This window comes from Arachis hypogaea, chromosome 11 (genome assembly GCF_003086295.3).
Source record: "Arachis hypogaea cultivar Tifrunner chromosome 11, arahy.Tifrunner.gnm2.J5K5, whole genome shotgun sequence".
In the NCBI taxonomy this organism is placed as follows: domain Eukaryota; kingdom Viridiplantae; phylum Streptophyta; class Magnoliopsida; order Fabales; family Fabaceae; genus Arachis; species Arachis hypogaea.
The window spans coordinates 26,817,551-26,833,478 of NC_092046.1; the positions used below are offsets into that span (position 1 = coordinate 26,817,551).

General features: G+C 31.2%; 2 long non-coding RNA genes across 3 annotated transcripts; both read left to right on the top strand.

Moving 5' to 3' along the window:
* Positions 1 to 5,721: 5,721 nt before the first annotated feature.
* Positions 5,722 to 9,752, top strand: LOC112720573 (uncharacterized). Of its 2 annotated transcripts, XR_003162260.3 has the most exons (4): positions 5,828 to 6,101; positions 8,267 to 8,396; positions 8,873 to 8,973; positions 9,048 to 9,752. It is a non-coding gene; the product is annotated as an uncharacterized lncRNA (long non-coding RNA). The 2 variants fall into 2 exon arrangements; XR_011867426.1 differs by lacking the exon at positions 8,873 to 8,973 and having other exon boundaries at positions 5,722 to 6,101.
* Positions 9,753 to 10,850: 1,098 nt separating this feature from the next.
* On the top strand, positions 10,851 to 14,525 carry LOC140176328 (uncharacterized). Its single transcript, XR_011867427.1, has 5 exons — positions 10,851 to 11,378; positions 12,212 to 12,311; positions 12,819 to 12,889; positions 13,470 to 13,625; positions 14,300 to 14,525. It is a non-coding gene; the product is annotated as an uncharacterized lncRNA (long non-coding RNA).
* Positions 14,526 to 15,928: the final 1,403 nt, after the last annotated feature.

Consider the following 15,928-nt stretch of genomic DNA (forward strand, 5'->3'; position numbering starts at 1 on the left):
ATATGGGCCAGACCCCAGAGATGCTTTGAGTTGTATATATGTACATAACTGTGAGGGAGTAACTAACTTTTCATCTTTTGGGTGCTGTATATGCATATATATTATAGTGTATTATCTTGTTTCTATATATATCTGTTTATCTTCTTAATTTGCGTAATCTCGCATTTCTTCTTGTTTGCGAATTTTTTAAGGAAGGTTCTTCATAAAAATTGAGTTCCGTTAACCCAATTACATGCTTGATATTATTAATAACAGTGTCAGTGTAGTTTCAAGTTGGTAACACTTGATGTTTCGGTATGAGCATGCCATACTGAAAATTGGATTCTTACATCAGATACAGTATGCAACACACCTTGCTGAGCATGCAGGATCCCATGTGGCAAGCAAAGGCTTTACTTTTGGAATTATTTTGCTTTATGTAGTACTTTTTTCTACTTTTGAAATGTATTTATATATTTCCTCTTAGAGGTTTGTTGTATAGAGAAATAGGATGTATTTTATATACTAAAAGTCGTAATATTATTTAGCCAACTTTTTTTTTGCAGGTCGAGACTAGTACTAGTTATGTATCTATTTTGGATCCTATATATATTTCTGTATCCTGTACTGTTTATCTTTAACATTTTGAGTGGGAAGAATTATTTTTTATTATACTTTTTCACAGGCTTCTAGTTAACTACATTTCTTCAAAGTATTATGTATATATTTTTGGTTTTTAGGTGTCGTAATACTTCATCACCTCTGTTTTACGACTATAATGTAAGACTTTGTTTAGTAGAATGTTACAAATATCCAATTTTCTCAACAAAATTTATTTATAAAGCATTTAATTTTTAGATATCGTGATCACTCGTAATTATCGTAAACCAATTTTTTTTTTTTGGTGACTGAAATAAATTAAACAAAGAAAAACAAAAGAAACAAAATAAGGAACTGCTTAAATAGAGGGACAGTCCCGTTTAAGACTACTCTTAAACTCCTCCCAAGGTGAAAGAAGCTCCACATGCGAAAGTTGTAACTTCATCGCCATCTTTGCCATAGTATCTGCCACCGTGTTTGCATCTCTCATAATCAAACGAAAGTCAACACGCCAATTCCAATGCATGATATCTCTTATTTTGAGCACCAGTGGATCAATAAACCCAAAACCATCTTGAGTAACAAGATTAAATGCTTCCACACAATCCGTCTCACAAATAACATCTCGTTGACCCACATCCCAAGCTAAGAGATATCCTCTCCAAATAGCAAACAATTTTCCTTGAAGAATACTATTACTCTCAATCATTCCCAAACACCCCCTTTGCCAGCTCCCATTACAATCTCTAATAACACAAGCAAAACCAACACTATCACCCGAACCAAAATAACTAGCATCACAATTAATCTTAAAAGTACCAATGGATGGGGGATTCCAAAAACCATTTAGAGTAGAGGGAAGGGACATACGTTGTAATTCAAAAATATTTCTAAGCTCCTTTTCTGAAGTTAATGCCAGACAAATGACTTTTTCCGGAGGCCAAGTTTCATGGGGATTAAAGATGTCGTTATTCCTTGCTCGCCATATCCACCAAAGTCCCGAAAAGAACTTGAACGGGTGCTCTCTGCTATGATACAAGAACCAGTTCTTCAAATCCAAAGGATGACAAGGAATATCCAACCTTTGCCAGACAAGCTGAGCTTTTGGACAATCCCGAATACAATGTATAACTGATTCCTGGCTAGAAAGACATCTTGGACACCTATCCGATGACGACATCCCTCTTCTAAAGCGAAAACTTGCAGTAGGAAGAGCCTCCTTAAGACACAACCAAGCCAAAAACTTATGTTTTTCCGGAACAAGCTGAATTATCGTAAACCAATTAATAGATAAATAATGCAAACTATGTCTTGAACGAATAAAAAATTCAAAATACCGACCTATCAATTTAAATTAAATTTAATTAGTTTTTTTTACTTTTATAATCTTAACATTTAGATTTAATTTAAATAATATATAATCTATAACATTAGATCGATATGATATTATTATAACAATATTATCACTACACATGAAAAAAAATTAATCTAGTAAAATCTTTAGTTAACAACTGTGATGAAAGAATAAGATAAATTTAAGAAAAATCTAAAAGTAAAATATTATATGAAAATCTAATTGAGATAATTGAATAATCACGAGTTAAACATTTTCATTTACTTAAGAACAGTTCTATTTACTTAAATCATTTTAAGCATTGCTAAGATTCACTTTTATATTAATATGTATTTTTTTTGTTTTTGAATAATTTTTTAAAAGAAATAGATTAAATTAGATCATATAAGTATATACCCCATTGTTCCTTTATTATTAGTTACTTTAGCATTTTGTTCTAAAATATCTCTTACTCTCGTTTTTCTATACTGATATATGTGTATACATTTTTATTTCTAGACAAGTATGTTTAAATAATAGAAGGATTAAGTTATATCATATATTTTTTATATATAGTCCAATTTTTTATTGTCACTTTAGATCTTTATTTCTCTTTCTTTCTTCTCCCCCCCCCCCATAATATCAATGCTATTTGTCATTGAATGATCAATCATGTTATTAAGAATCAAATCCATTTATAATTACTCATCTAATCTTTTTATTCAATATTAATTAAATATTGTTTAATATTTTTTTAAATTACTCTTAATTCTAGGTTTTTCTAGTATACATAGATTTAGTTAAAAATAATAGATAAAGAGAAATGGGTGGAGTACATTTTATAAAATAATAGATAATTTTTTTCAAATGTTCTTAATTAAAATTATCTTTAATTCATACTACAATATTTTTTTCAAATTTTTGCGAGAAATATTTTTTGTCACTAATCCGTCACTAACTTGCGAGGAATTAGTGACGCATTAACGACAAAATTAATGAGCGGTCACAAAATACCCGAACTTGAGAAAAACGACTGATTAGCGAGAGATTTACAAGTAAGTTTGTTTCTCGCAGATTGACTTTTGTAGCTAAAAAAAGAGCGAGGAAAATTTTCTCGCTAATTTCTCACAAATTAATTAGCGAGTGACAATGTTCTAGCAAATCAGTCACTTAGGGGTTCAATCGAATAAAAGTAAAGTAGCGAGGAATATTATTGTCACTATTCTGTCGCAAGTGTTTGATATACAATTAGCGAGAAACAATTCACGCACTAGTTCGTCGCTAAATAAACTTTGTGTGAAAAGGCTAATTAGTGAGGAACAATGTCCCTAGCTAATCCGTCACAAAGACTTGAAATGCATTCTGCGATGGACAAATTCCTAGATAATTTGTCGCCAAAGTTTTTATTTTTAGCGAGCAATTTGTTTCTCGCTAATTTGTCGCATAATATTGTAAAATTCAAAATTAGGGTAGCGACAGAAAATAGTCGTCGCTAACTCGTCGCAACAGATAAATCATTTAGCTAGGAAAGTGTTCCTTGCTAATTAGTCGCTAAAGTGGAAAAACAGATATTGAGTGCCTATGACTTAAGTAGCGAGAAATTTGCGACCGTTTAACAACTGACACACTTCGTTCGCTTATTTCAAGTCGCTGATTAGCGGGCGAAATACATGTGTCGCTAAGTTGTCGCAAGTTTAATTTAGCGAGCGACTTGGCAACTGCAATCTTGTCGCAAAGCAAAAGATATATCCTACCTATTTTGTAGCAAATTACTCGCTAACCTCGTTGGAAATCAGTCGCAAAGTTATAACAAATCCAAAGCTAATCGAGAAAATTTCAGAAGTAACTAGTCGCAATTGAGTCACTAATCAAAAGCTTATTTAGTGAGGAATTAGCGACCGCTTAACAACTGATAGACTTTTTTCGCTTATTTCATGTTGCTACTAATCACTGACCTCAACATAAATCCACGGAAAATTCATGAAAAGTTTGAAGCAATTTTTGCCAAGTACGCTAATGTAATTTGTCACAATTTTGTCACTAATCTAAAACTATTTTAAATGAGAGAATAATTAAAGTCTCAAAGTTATGACTAATAATTAGCTAGCTAATTTTTAATAACTAATAATTTATAATATTCTATCAAGATGTCAATTCTCAAAAATTTTACAAACAGCTCAAATCAAAAGCTTTTCTTAAGAAAGATTTTTTCCCTATTAGATCACAAATTTGTCATTATTTTTAATGGGAAGTTTATTGTTAATTTGAATTGAAGTTTAAAATTAATATATTTTAAAGACAAGTTTAAAAATTCAATATTTTTAGAAAATGAGAGCATAATGTTGATATTTTTCATCACAAAATATACTAAAAAAATATATAATAGATAAGATAATTAAATTGTTATATATGAGAATTTATTTGTATATGATCGTACAAGTTTTATTATTAATTAGAATCATTTTGGAATTCATTCAATAAAGATTAATTTGAGCTAGCTCTTGAATTAATTAGGATCGCCAAAATGAGCCAAATCCGCCGAACTAGCTTGTTTACTTGACTTAAATAGATGGATATTTGACTCTAAAATCAAACTCGTAGAAATGCAAGTCTAAACAACTTAGCCATAGTTATCAGAACTGGACCGACTGGTTCGACCAAAAAACTAGTGAACCGATGTCCTATCCGGTTCGGTTCATTATTAAGACTGGATTTGCAATTAACTTGGTCAACGACGGTCAAACTGTTAAAAACCGAATGGTTTTGTCATGAACCGGATTCGGTTTAAGCAGTTGACCCGCACTACTTCCTTGACCCGCGTGCACTACACGTAGACCAGCGATGTATGGATCACTGTAGGAGCATCTATTTGAATCCCTTTCAAAAGTGGCATCTCTAAGGTTCGATCCTTAAAACTGAGAGTGAGTAAAAGATGGATATTTGACTCTAAAATCAAACTCGTAAAAAATGCAAGTCTAAACGACTTAGCCATAGTTATCAGAATCGAACCGGACCAGATCGGCTGGTTCAACTGAAAACCAGTGAACTGATATCTTATCCAGTTCAGTTCATTATTAAGACCGGACTTACAATTAACTCAGTCAACAGCGGTCAAATAGTTGAAAACCGGACAGTTTTCTCGCGAACTGGACTCTGTTTAGACAGTTGACCTGCACTTCCTCCTTGATCCGTGTGCTCCACGCATAGACCAGCGGGGTGTGGATCATTGGAAAAGAATCTATTTGAATCCCCTTCAAATACTTATCGACTCAAGCGTTGGAATGTCTTTTGCAGGTACCCACCCTCTTGTTTACTCAGTGCCAATGTATACCTCATCTTAACGAAGAGCTTACAACTTACAAACATTCACCAGCGAAGGAGCTATACATCGGTTAAACTCAGCAAGAACATAAAATATTTTTGTTAAACTAAATATATTATGGTTATAAATATAATATATTTAATTTTGTTTTTATATGGATTTTTAAATCAAATTAGGTTTTAATGTTGAAAAAATGACATGCATATAATTTAATTTGAGTTCGACTAAATTCACTAGAATAACGACTATTAGATATAGTTTTTATTTTAATTAAAATAAAAACTTGACTTATCCATTTTTATGAGGCAAACAACTCAATTCGTGAATTCCAACTTATTTTAACGGCTCTAACTTTTAACAAATTATAAAATATATATCATTTTAAATAATTCAAAATATTAATTATAAATAATAAAATTTTTCTTATAAACTATAAAAAATAAAAATATAATTAATATAAAAAGAATGATTTAACTTATTTTTGTGTATCTATTTTAATATAAAGTCATGATATTTATATAAACTTTTTTGTATTTATTAAAAAAATCTAAACTCTCTTTTAAAAGATTTTGTAGAACTTAAATCTTTGTTTAAAGAAAACTGATATGAATTTGAAACAAATTGAAAAACAAAACACGCACTCTTTTTCTAGCAAAACAGAATTGTAGCCTCCATATTTTAAATGAAAAATTTTAAAACCCTTCTATTCAGATCCTGCCACTACCATTGAGAAACGAAAAGTTGCTGCTTTTGCCACTGCCAAAGAAGCGAGGTCCACCGCCATTGAGAAGGGAAGGTTGCTGCTGTCGCCACTATCGAAGGAGCGAGGTCCACCGCTGCTCTTTGCTTGGTTCAACAAAATCGCAGGTTTTTTTTTCTTCCTTGGTTGCTGTTGCTGTCAATTGAATAGTGATGGAAGATTAGGATGAAGAAATTCAAAATTAGGTTTGATTAATTATGGGATTTGGATTTGATTAAAGTTTGAAAGTACTTTGTTATTAGATAATGGGTACCCGCATCTTGCATTGCTTTTCTTAATTTGTTTTTAAGAATCAAAATTTTTTGATTAAGATGATTTCTTTGCTGGTCAATTGTATGATTTAGTTTACTCATTATTGTACTCTATATGTATTAGTATCTGAAGTGGTAGCTTAAGTTCCTAATTTTGTTTTTTACAATTTGTTTGGAATCAATTGAGTTTGTAGGTTGTTAGATATTATGTTTATGCTTTGGTTAAAGTGATGTATGAATTGAGAATTTCTTGGTGAATGTTTGTTGGGGATTCTATTCTTGCTTGTTGGCAGTGTATTGATCGTTGAATTGATTTTCGATAAGCTATAGGTTTGAACTTATGAATTATAAAAATATCGTAGATCGATTGACATACTGGTTTGGAGGAAACCTTTAAGGGTGGTTATGTCCACTTTTATGCTACAGGACAGTTACGGTACGGTAATTACCCTTTATCGATATGTTGTGCCTAGAAATTTATGATTCATGATTTGTTGGAAAGCTTGTTTCCAAAAGAACGTGTTGATATAAAGTTTGTACATTTTCTTATCATTTGCTCTGGTTTCAATAGCGAGTAACTTACTTTATTCTCAAGGTTAATCTATCAAAATGTAAAAAGTTCATGTCAAGTCCAGCCATGGCTATTTCTTTTTTTCATATAATTGAAGGTATTACTGGCTTTATAATTCAATTTTTCATGTCAACCAAATGTGAGTATTGACCATTAATAGTGAATTTGAAATCCATTAAGTAACCCATGTCTTCCATCATATTGTCAATTTGTCATGTCTTCCATTGAAGTTCTTTAAAGTTAAGATTGTTTCTGTTTTTTATTTCTAATGTGGTGATTTCCCTTCCATTTGTTTAAACATAAGATTGTTTCTTTTTTTCATTTCTAAAATTAAGTTTTGACCATTAACTTGTGTTCTATTTTGCTTTTGCTTTAACGTTTGATTTTCCTTCCAATATTTCTTACAGTATGTTATTATTTGTGTTATTTATGTTAGTATTTGACCACAAGCCACTTGCTTACACTCTTTATTTTCTTAAACTCCCAAATGTAGTCTCATTATAGAACATGCATTTTGGAAGGGTGTAATTTGATACCAAAACTACGAGAAGTTGCCGTCCTACATTATAATTCATCAACTACGAGGTTCTTTATCAGTTTTTTTTTCTTTTTATAATTATAATTCTTCCATTCTCTTAAATTTTTATTATATTAAAAGATACAGAGTAAATTATTTCACCATATGGCTGTGTAAGGGATACTGCACTTTTCTTGTGATGAGCATTATTATTTTTATTTTTTAGGCAACAAAATCTTAAAATAAGGTGTAGTAAACATGTTTGTTATGGAGAAAAAAAATATTTTTTTGCCATGACTAAAGCAAAAGATATTTTACTAATAATAATAATAATAATAATAATAATAGTAGTAGTAGTAGTAGTAGTAGTAGTAGTATAAGAGATAACAAAACAATTATGCTTCCATGATCCATCATTAAGTTACAACTATGAACATATGAAGCAAAGAGACCTTTAAACTTCAAGATAACTCAAATAGCAAGATTAAATAGGTGCTATGCCGGTGCTCAATGATTCCAGCATTCTAACTCGTATTTGTCTTCTCAGGTCTGAGGTGTACTGGAAGTATTCAGCAGCCATAAATCTGTTTGTGAGCATGTTTTGGTGTTTGTGCATAGAGCAAAGTGTCAAAACCCTGTTTGATTCTTCATTTATAAGCCAAAACCTATTATGTCAGGCATTTTCAGAATTTAATAAATATTATGCCATTCATTATTCTTGTTAGTAATGCATGTGCTATATTTATGCTTTAGTCTTGCACTCTCAAGAGTTTTATATTCTTATGATTTATGTTATTTTTATGAATTATTTTGAAGCTATGAATAGTATAGTTGAGCCTACAATTTGTTGTTGCTTTGATGATATTGTTCTTGATGATTTATGTTGTTCTGTGTTAAACTATTTTTGATAATTTTGTATTTTTTTAAATATAGAAACAGATTTATAGATCATATGGTAGCTCGTGACATCACAAAGAATTTGTTAAGTAGGATGCCTTCTCCAGCGTCAAGATGGTGTGAGTATTGGCCAGACATGAAGGACGAGTTATTTAAAGGTTTTCTGGTAAGTGATTATAATGTTGCTTCAATGCGATTTTTACAGATAATTGGCTTGAATAGTTGCTAAGTCTTTCCCTCTCTAAATTTAGGAAAAATATGAATTTGCATCAAATTATGATAAGATTATGGCAAGAACGGTCTGGAATAGGACAATGCATGATTGCTATCCTGATATTTTAAAAAGAACAAGGGATAGAGTTTTTAAGGAGGCAAACTCTCATAGCATTGTTGATATTAAGGGTCATGGACCTAAAGCAATGAAAGTTGATATTTGGAATAGCTTAGTTGATCACTGATTAGATTCAAAGTGGCAAAACAAGTCTGTAGCTAGTCAAAAAAATAGGACTGCTATGTCTGCTCATAAACTACACATTTAGAGTCTATCAATTTTGGTGACCACAAGAGAAGAAAGGTATAAAGAAAAATATTGCCTATCAAATGAGTTAAATTGATAGTATATTCTAATGAGTGTTGTTACAGGAAGTTAAATTGAAGCGTCGTATATCTTTTCTTGAAGTATATGATGATGTTCATGAGAAAAAAAGTGGAGAATATGTTTTGAAATATCCAAGGAAATCATTGTAAGTGTTTTTAATTTTGTAGTATAATTAAGTTTTAGTTTTCTTAATAATATGTCATTATTTTTCTGCTGTAGAACTTATATGGAGAGACAATATCACAAAAATATGGAGAAGATTTAATAGATCAACCTGAAGTTAATTCTGACGTGTGGATAGAAGTTGCATGAGCCAACAAGAAAGGACAAGTTCATGGATTAGGCCGCAGTCTAAATATTGGTATTCGTGATCATAGAGATGTGCCATTACCAGAAGATACATGTGTTTCTACAATCAAACCAATTTCACAAGCAAACACCATTGAAGCTATTAAAGAAGCATTGCTTAGTGCTATAAATGCAGTGTTGCCTAGGTAAATGAAGCTATACAGAGTAGTTTATTGTCTCTCCTTTCTAAGATTCCAAGATTCTCCCAAGAAAACAATGCAAATTTAGGTAGGGTTAATGAAAATGACCATTAGAGTGATTTTGCTGGCAATAATATTGATTAGGTGGCTTATGTTAATGTATTTTGTTAGGCTTAGCTTATTTAGGTAGTTTATTTGTTTGATTGATAATTGATTGGACAATTTGTTTAATTTTCAGGTTTTATAGAAGTTAGCTTACTCTTTTTTTTGGTAGTTTACTTAATTAGTTGATAAATAATTATTTGAATTGTTAGATTTAGCTTTTTTAGTATTTTATTTGTGAAGTCTATATGTTGGAGATGTTACATTAGACTTTTATTTTAATACATATGTTGAATTTGAATTTTTTTAAACATGTATAATTTTGATGAACTAATTTTATTTGTGTGCATTATAATCTTTTAATTCAATCACTAAAATAAAAAAATAATATGCTGTTTATTTTAGTATAACGACAAAATTGGCATTCTAACTGATATTCTAGAAAAATTAGCGACATACTTGTTGTTGATGATGGTGGCAAATTAAAGACTCCATTGCGACTGAAACATTTGTGAGATACTTATCAATTTGTTACTAGTTTAAAAAGAATTTGCGATGACATTTTGCGATAGTATTGCAATTAATTGACTACGTATTATTTCCTAGCAAATTAGTGACTACTTCATAACCTCTTCTTTCTTATTTAGAATAGTTTTGGTTTAGCGAGAAAATTCCTACAAATTTGAGTAAGGATTTTCAAAAATTAGCTATAGATTTGTAACAAAATGTGACAGATTTACGATCATATTAGCGGACAACTTGCGACGAATTAGGTTCGGAATAATTCCTCACTGACTAGCGTCGACTAAGCATTCCATTTTGTCCACGAAATTAGCTTGGAATTAGCGATGAGTCTGCTGCAGTAGAGTTTGTTGCTAATTAGCGACTACTTTTTAGTCTATTTCTTCTATGGAATTAGCTTTTACTTTAGTGATGGATTTGCGACTATCTATTCGATAGCTAAAAAACTTTCCGATGAATTAGCGACTATTGTGTTTGCCTCACTGATCTGCGACTTGTAATTAGCGAGGAAAGCATTAGTTGCTAGACGGTAGCTAATCCGTCACAAATTATATTTTGCGTCAGATTAGCGATGATTTCACGACTCTTTCTGTGGTAGCTAATCAACCATATTCTTGTAGTGGGTAACCCTTATTCGAAGCAACATTTAACAAAAGTTGCCTTAGATAGGCAAAGACAACATTTTTGACGAGTTACCTTTGAATAAGGCTAAGATAACAAAATTTTTGGCCACCCACAAAAATAGTTGTCTTTGATATCTAAAACAACACTAAAAAAATGTTACAATATAAAACATTTAAGACAACATTTTTAAATAAAAATACAACATTTTATAAAGGTTATTAAAAAAATTAAATAAATAACATTTATAAAAAATTGCCTAAAATTATTCACAGTTACAAATTTTAGAGGAAAACTTTTCATATTCCCACCAATTATTTTCCAATAAAATCACTTAGAAAAAAAAAAGGAAAGAAAAGGCATAGTTGCTTCATCAATTCATCATTTCCTTCATCATCACTTAGCTTCATCATCACTACATCACTATACGGTAACCCTAACATTTGAAACGAACGACAGACGGCCACACACCCTCCATCGATCGCGGCTCTCCTCCACAATGACCGTAGCTCTCAATTGCAGTGCTGTCAACCCCAAACGACGACGGCGCGGTGCTCCCTTCCACGGTCGTCGGCTCGTTTCTCTCCTCCACGGGTGTCGGCGCGGTGCTCTCCTCCACGGGTGTCGGCGCGGTCATCTTCTCCACGCACGCTGTTCCACGGATCCTCCTCTTCCTGTCTCGGCTCCACGTACACGGTAGAAACTCCTCTCCTCCCGCTTCCTCTTCTTCCCCCATCTTGCCTTCTCCGATCCTCTTCGCAAGTTCTCACAGCACTATACGCAGCTGTAACTCCCCCCTCTCCTCCTCTGCTTACTGGTAAGAGAGCTTCTAAATTTTGGGGACTTTTTAATAATTCTGATTTTAGGGATTTTATTAAAATTTTTCTGAAGTTTCCATGGTTCTGATTGTTGCTTCGTAGGGTTTTGTAAATTTTTCTGCATTTTGATTATGAATTTCTGAATGCATTGAATCTTAATTTTTGTTGCTGTTTTATAATTCTGATTTTAGGGGTTTTATTTCAATTTTTTTTGTAGTTTTCATGGTTCTGATTGTTGCTTCTTAGGGTTTTCTGAATTTTTTTGCATGTTGATTATCAAATTCTGAATGCATTGAATCTTAATTTTTGGGGCTTCTTAATAATTCTGATTTTAGGGGTTTTATTTCAATTTTTCTGGAGTTTTCATGGTTCTATGATTGTTGCTTCTTAGGGTTTTCTGAATTTTTCTGCATTTTGATTATGAATTTCTGAATGCAATGAATCTAAATTTCTGGGGCTTCTTAATAATTCTGATTTTAGTGGTTTTATTTTAATTTTTATGAAGTTTTCATGGTTGTGATTGTTGCTTCATAGGGTTTTCTGAATTTTTCTACATTTTCAGTATGAATTTCTGAATGCAATAAATCTTAATTTTTGTTTCTGTTTTATAATTCTGATTTTAGGAGTTTTATTTCAATTTTTCTGAAGTTTTCATGGTTTTGATTGTTGCTTCTTAGGGTTTTCTGAATTTTTCTGCATGTTGATTATCAATTTCTGAATGCATTGAATCTTAATTTTTGGGGCTTCTTAATTTCATTGTCTTTAAATATGTCATTTAATTTTAAGTTTAAGAAATTGAAAGAATAAACTCTCAATTGCTGCTATTTTACAGGCAGAGTTATTAAGCAAGAAATACGAGGAGGAGTACAAAAATTGTAGCAAAAATAACATCCAAATTGATTGTTAAAGAAGCTAAATTTCATGATATACAGGTAATTAGAAATTTGCATTATTATTTGGCAAATAGTAAAAGGATTTTAGGAAGAATGAATTGTTATTAGCCTTGCTTAATAGATATAAAGGTAATTATAAAGGTAAGAAGAATGAGATTTTGCAGCGGGAAGGGAGAGAAGAAAAGGATTTTTTTTGTGGTCTGAGATTCTTCTTGTGAGGATTTTGCTCCTACTTAATTGGTCTACTTAAAGAGCTTTTGTTTTTAGTAATTGACTGTGTGGGATTGGCTTGGTTTTTTCTAGTTTTGAAATTTTGCTAAAAATGAAGCTTTCTTCAGCTGATTTTTGTCCTCCACCCCCGGAAGGTATGTTATGTATACACTCTTGTTTACATATTCTTCCTAGTTCATCTCCCTTTCTATTCTCCACTGTTTTGGAGCTAGTTATTGTTGCATACCAGTGTTAAGGGTGAAAATGCTATTCTCTTTTAGATCTTGATGGACTTTGGTTGCTGAGAATTTTGTGTATAAAATCATATGGTTACAGGAGGAAAGAGGGACTGCACAGAGATTCAGTTTAAGACACCTGGGTGTTGGGTTCCACTTCCATGATTGAAGGTGGTCAAGTTAGCCATCTTCACATTCTTCTTGTGTTATGCACTCTTCCTCTTAGCTGTCTTTTTTTGTCTTTACCTTTATTTCACTCAATTCTTTTACTTTCACAATTAAACTTTATTAATACCTACAACTTTCCAGATCTTGACTCTCAATATCTATTTACTTTGGTATTCTTCAACTAAATGACTTTATCTATTAATACCTACAATTAAACTTAATGTCATTTCCAAAACAGTTTGTGAAAACAAGTTTTTGAATAAATAATAGAACTATAAACTATCTAAACAAAATTAACTTTATTTATTACTTTTCTTTTTGGGGTGTCAAGAAACAAAATTAACTTTTAATAACATCACTTTAGAAATAGTGAGGAATTGATGGGAATTGGGGATGGTATTTGTCGCCAAAAAAGATAGTACAATTCTCAAAGTCTTAGAAGTCATTTATTAAAAAGAAATCTTAACAAAACATTATTGTTCTTTCATAACCACCACACTATTTGTTGTTACTTGTTTCCCACTTTGCCATACTTGTTTCCCACTTCTTTCATAATTCCAATTTCATTATATTATTATTGTAGTTGCAGGAGGCATAGCTAGAAAGATAGAAAGGGCTCCCTGTTGTGACAAGGTGGGACTCAAGAAAGGCCGCTGGACAAAAGAGGAGGATCAAATCTTGATCAACTACATTCAAGCCAATGGAGAAGGTTCTTGGAGGGCTTTGCCTAAGAATGCTGGTATATATGCATGCTTCCATCTCTATTATTCTTTTCATTTAAAGTGTCGCCTCTTTTGATTTGGCTTGTCATAATATAGGTTTAAGTTCAAGTACTTGTAAAATGCTATCAACTAGATCTAAATTTTTTATGTTCAAGCGTAGCTATGTTGCTTGCTTGTTTTTACTTTTGAAAATTTTGTTCTTAGACAAATCATGATGGCCTTCACTAGACTTTTACAATTTTTGTTGTTGGATTAAAGTGGTTCAAGTATCTATTTCAAAGTTTCATGCAATTTCGATAACAAATTTCAGAGAACTTCTAAAACCACTTTTTAATGAGGTAGCAAGAAAAGTTGCCGAATTTGGTCCTAAATGATAAGAAATCATGTTTTATAAGAATTAAGATAGTGACTTGCTAGTTTTGCTTTAACAAATATTCTATTAGAAAAACTACAAAAAACACTGGTCATGAATATATATTTGTTAAGGCAAATACACAATTTAATATTCATATATAAGAAACATCTCAAGAGGTGAGGTCCTGTTACCTTTCACTCTTGTTGTTTAGAAGGAGTTTTTTAGACCTATTTATTGCTTTTATATCTATAGTATTTAATATCATAAAGAAATTTTTATTATAATTTTTCAGTTTTAATGATAAGTTGCTTATTTTTTATTGTGTATTATTTGCAGATTTAGCATATGGGACAAGTCAAGCATGGATATAAAATATGCAAGTAGATTGATATTTTTTGATAAATATTAATTACTATTTTGTTATGACAATTATTGTTAGACAAGAATTTTATTATTTTGTTGAGAATTATTGATGAAGATGTATTTGAAATACTAATTAAACTTTTTAATATCTATGCAAATGTTAAAAACAAGTATATTTTATATATTTGTTTATTATTTTGCTTACTTATGTTTATTATTTATTTGACTTGGTAACTTAGCAAGTATGTTAATTGGCACTTGAAAGACAACTTAAAAAAGGACAACTGCAAATAAACTTACATAAGTGTTGCATTAGCTCTATAAAAAAAGACAACTTAAAAAAACCTGGATAAGTGTTGCTTTAGCCTTTAGGTATATGAAAAAGGCAACTTAAGAAAATCTGGCCAAGGGTTGCTTTAGGTATATGAAAAAATAACTAGAAAAAACTTGCACAACTGTTGCTTTAGGTATATGAAAAGGCAACTTAAAAAATTCTGGACAAGTGTTGCTTTATGTATTAGAAAATACAACTTGTAAAAAGTATTGTCATAACGTCTCATCTAAAGCGTTGTGTTTGGGTGCTCTAAGGCAACCCTTTCGCGGAGTTGCTTTATTTGCCAAAAAGGCAACATTTTTTGAAAGTTGCCATAAAAAGGGTTCCCTTTAATACACAAAAGCGTTGCCTTAGACCAAAGGTAACGGCCGTATAGCCAACCCCCCAAAAAGCGTTGCTTTTTGTCGGAAAGTATTGCCTTTGATAAAAGGCAACACTTTTCCTTATTATAGGCAATGTTTTTAAAGGGTTGCCTCAGCCCGAATTTGTTGTAGTGATCATGTTATTAGAACTATGTATTTATTTATTATTTTTGCACTACCTTTTTATATTATAAATTAAACTAAGTGGTCATAAATATTTTTAAAAGATACCTTAAATATGCTATAAGAGTGATACAAAAATTTCTTCTAACTAAGAAATTGGCTATCTATTCACTATAATGGAGGTGGAAAATAGCAACTGTTATTTTAGCATTTTGTGGCATTTTTTTTAATCTATTTTTCTCTTGTTTTTGTTAGCTTTGTAATATAAAGAGATATAATTAAATGAATTGCTTTTATAAAATTATTAATACAAGTAAATATCAATTTTTGTAAAAATGTTATTTAATTTGTATATAGTTGTAAGTCAAATAAATTTGTAGATAAATTATTCTAATAATCACTACATGCATTGCATGAATAATATAAATATTTTCATACCTTGACTCAAATGCAACATTCATTGATTTAGCTTAGGAAATAGACATTGTACTGATGATAGACTCATAAACAGTCAATTGGAGAGACTTAAATTCCAAAGAACTTGTTAAAGCCCTTGTAACTAGTAGTGTCAATTTAGCCCAAATTTTAGGGCTAGCCCTCAACCCTCTAAAATAATTCTAGTCCACAATCCCAAAAATTACAAAATCATATTTTGTAAGTCTAGTCCTAATTAAGCCCTCCCAACAAAAATTAAAATAGGGCTGGCCCTACAATCTTTAAAAGCCCCAAATCTGATCCCCTCATCCCTGACCTCAACGTTTGCCATTCTTAACAGCACTGTGC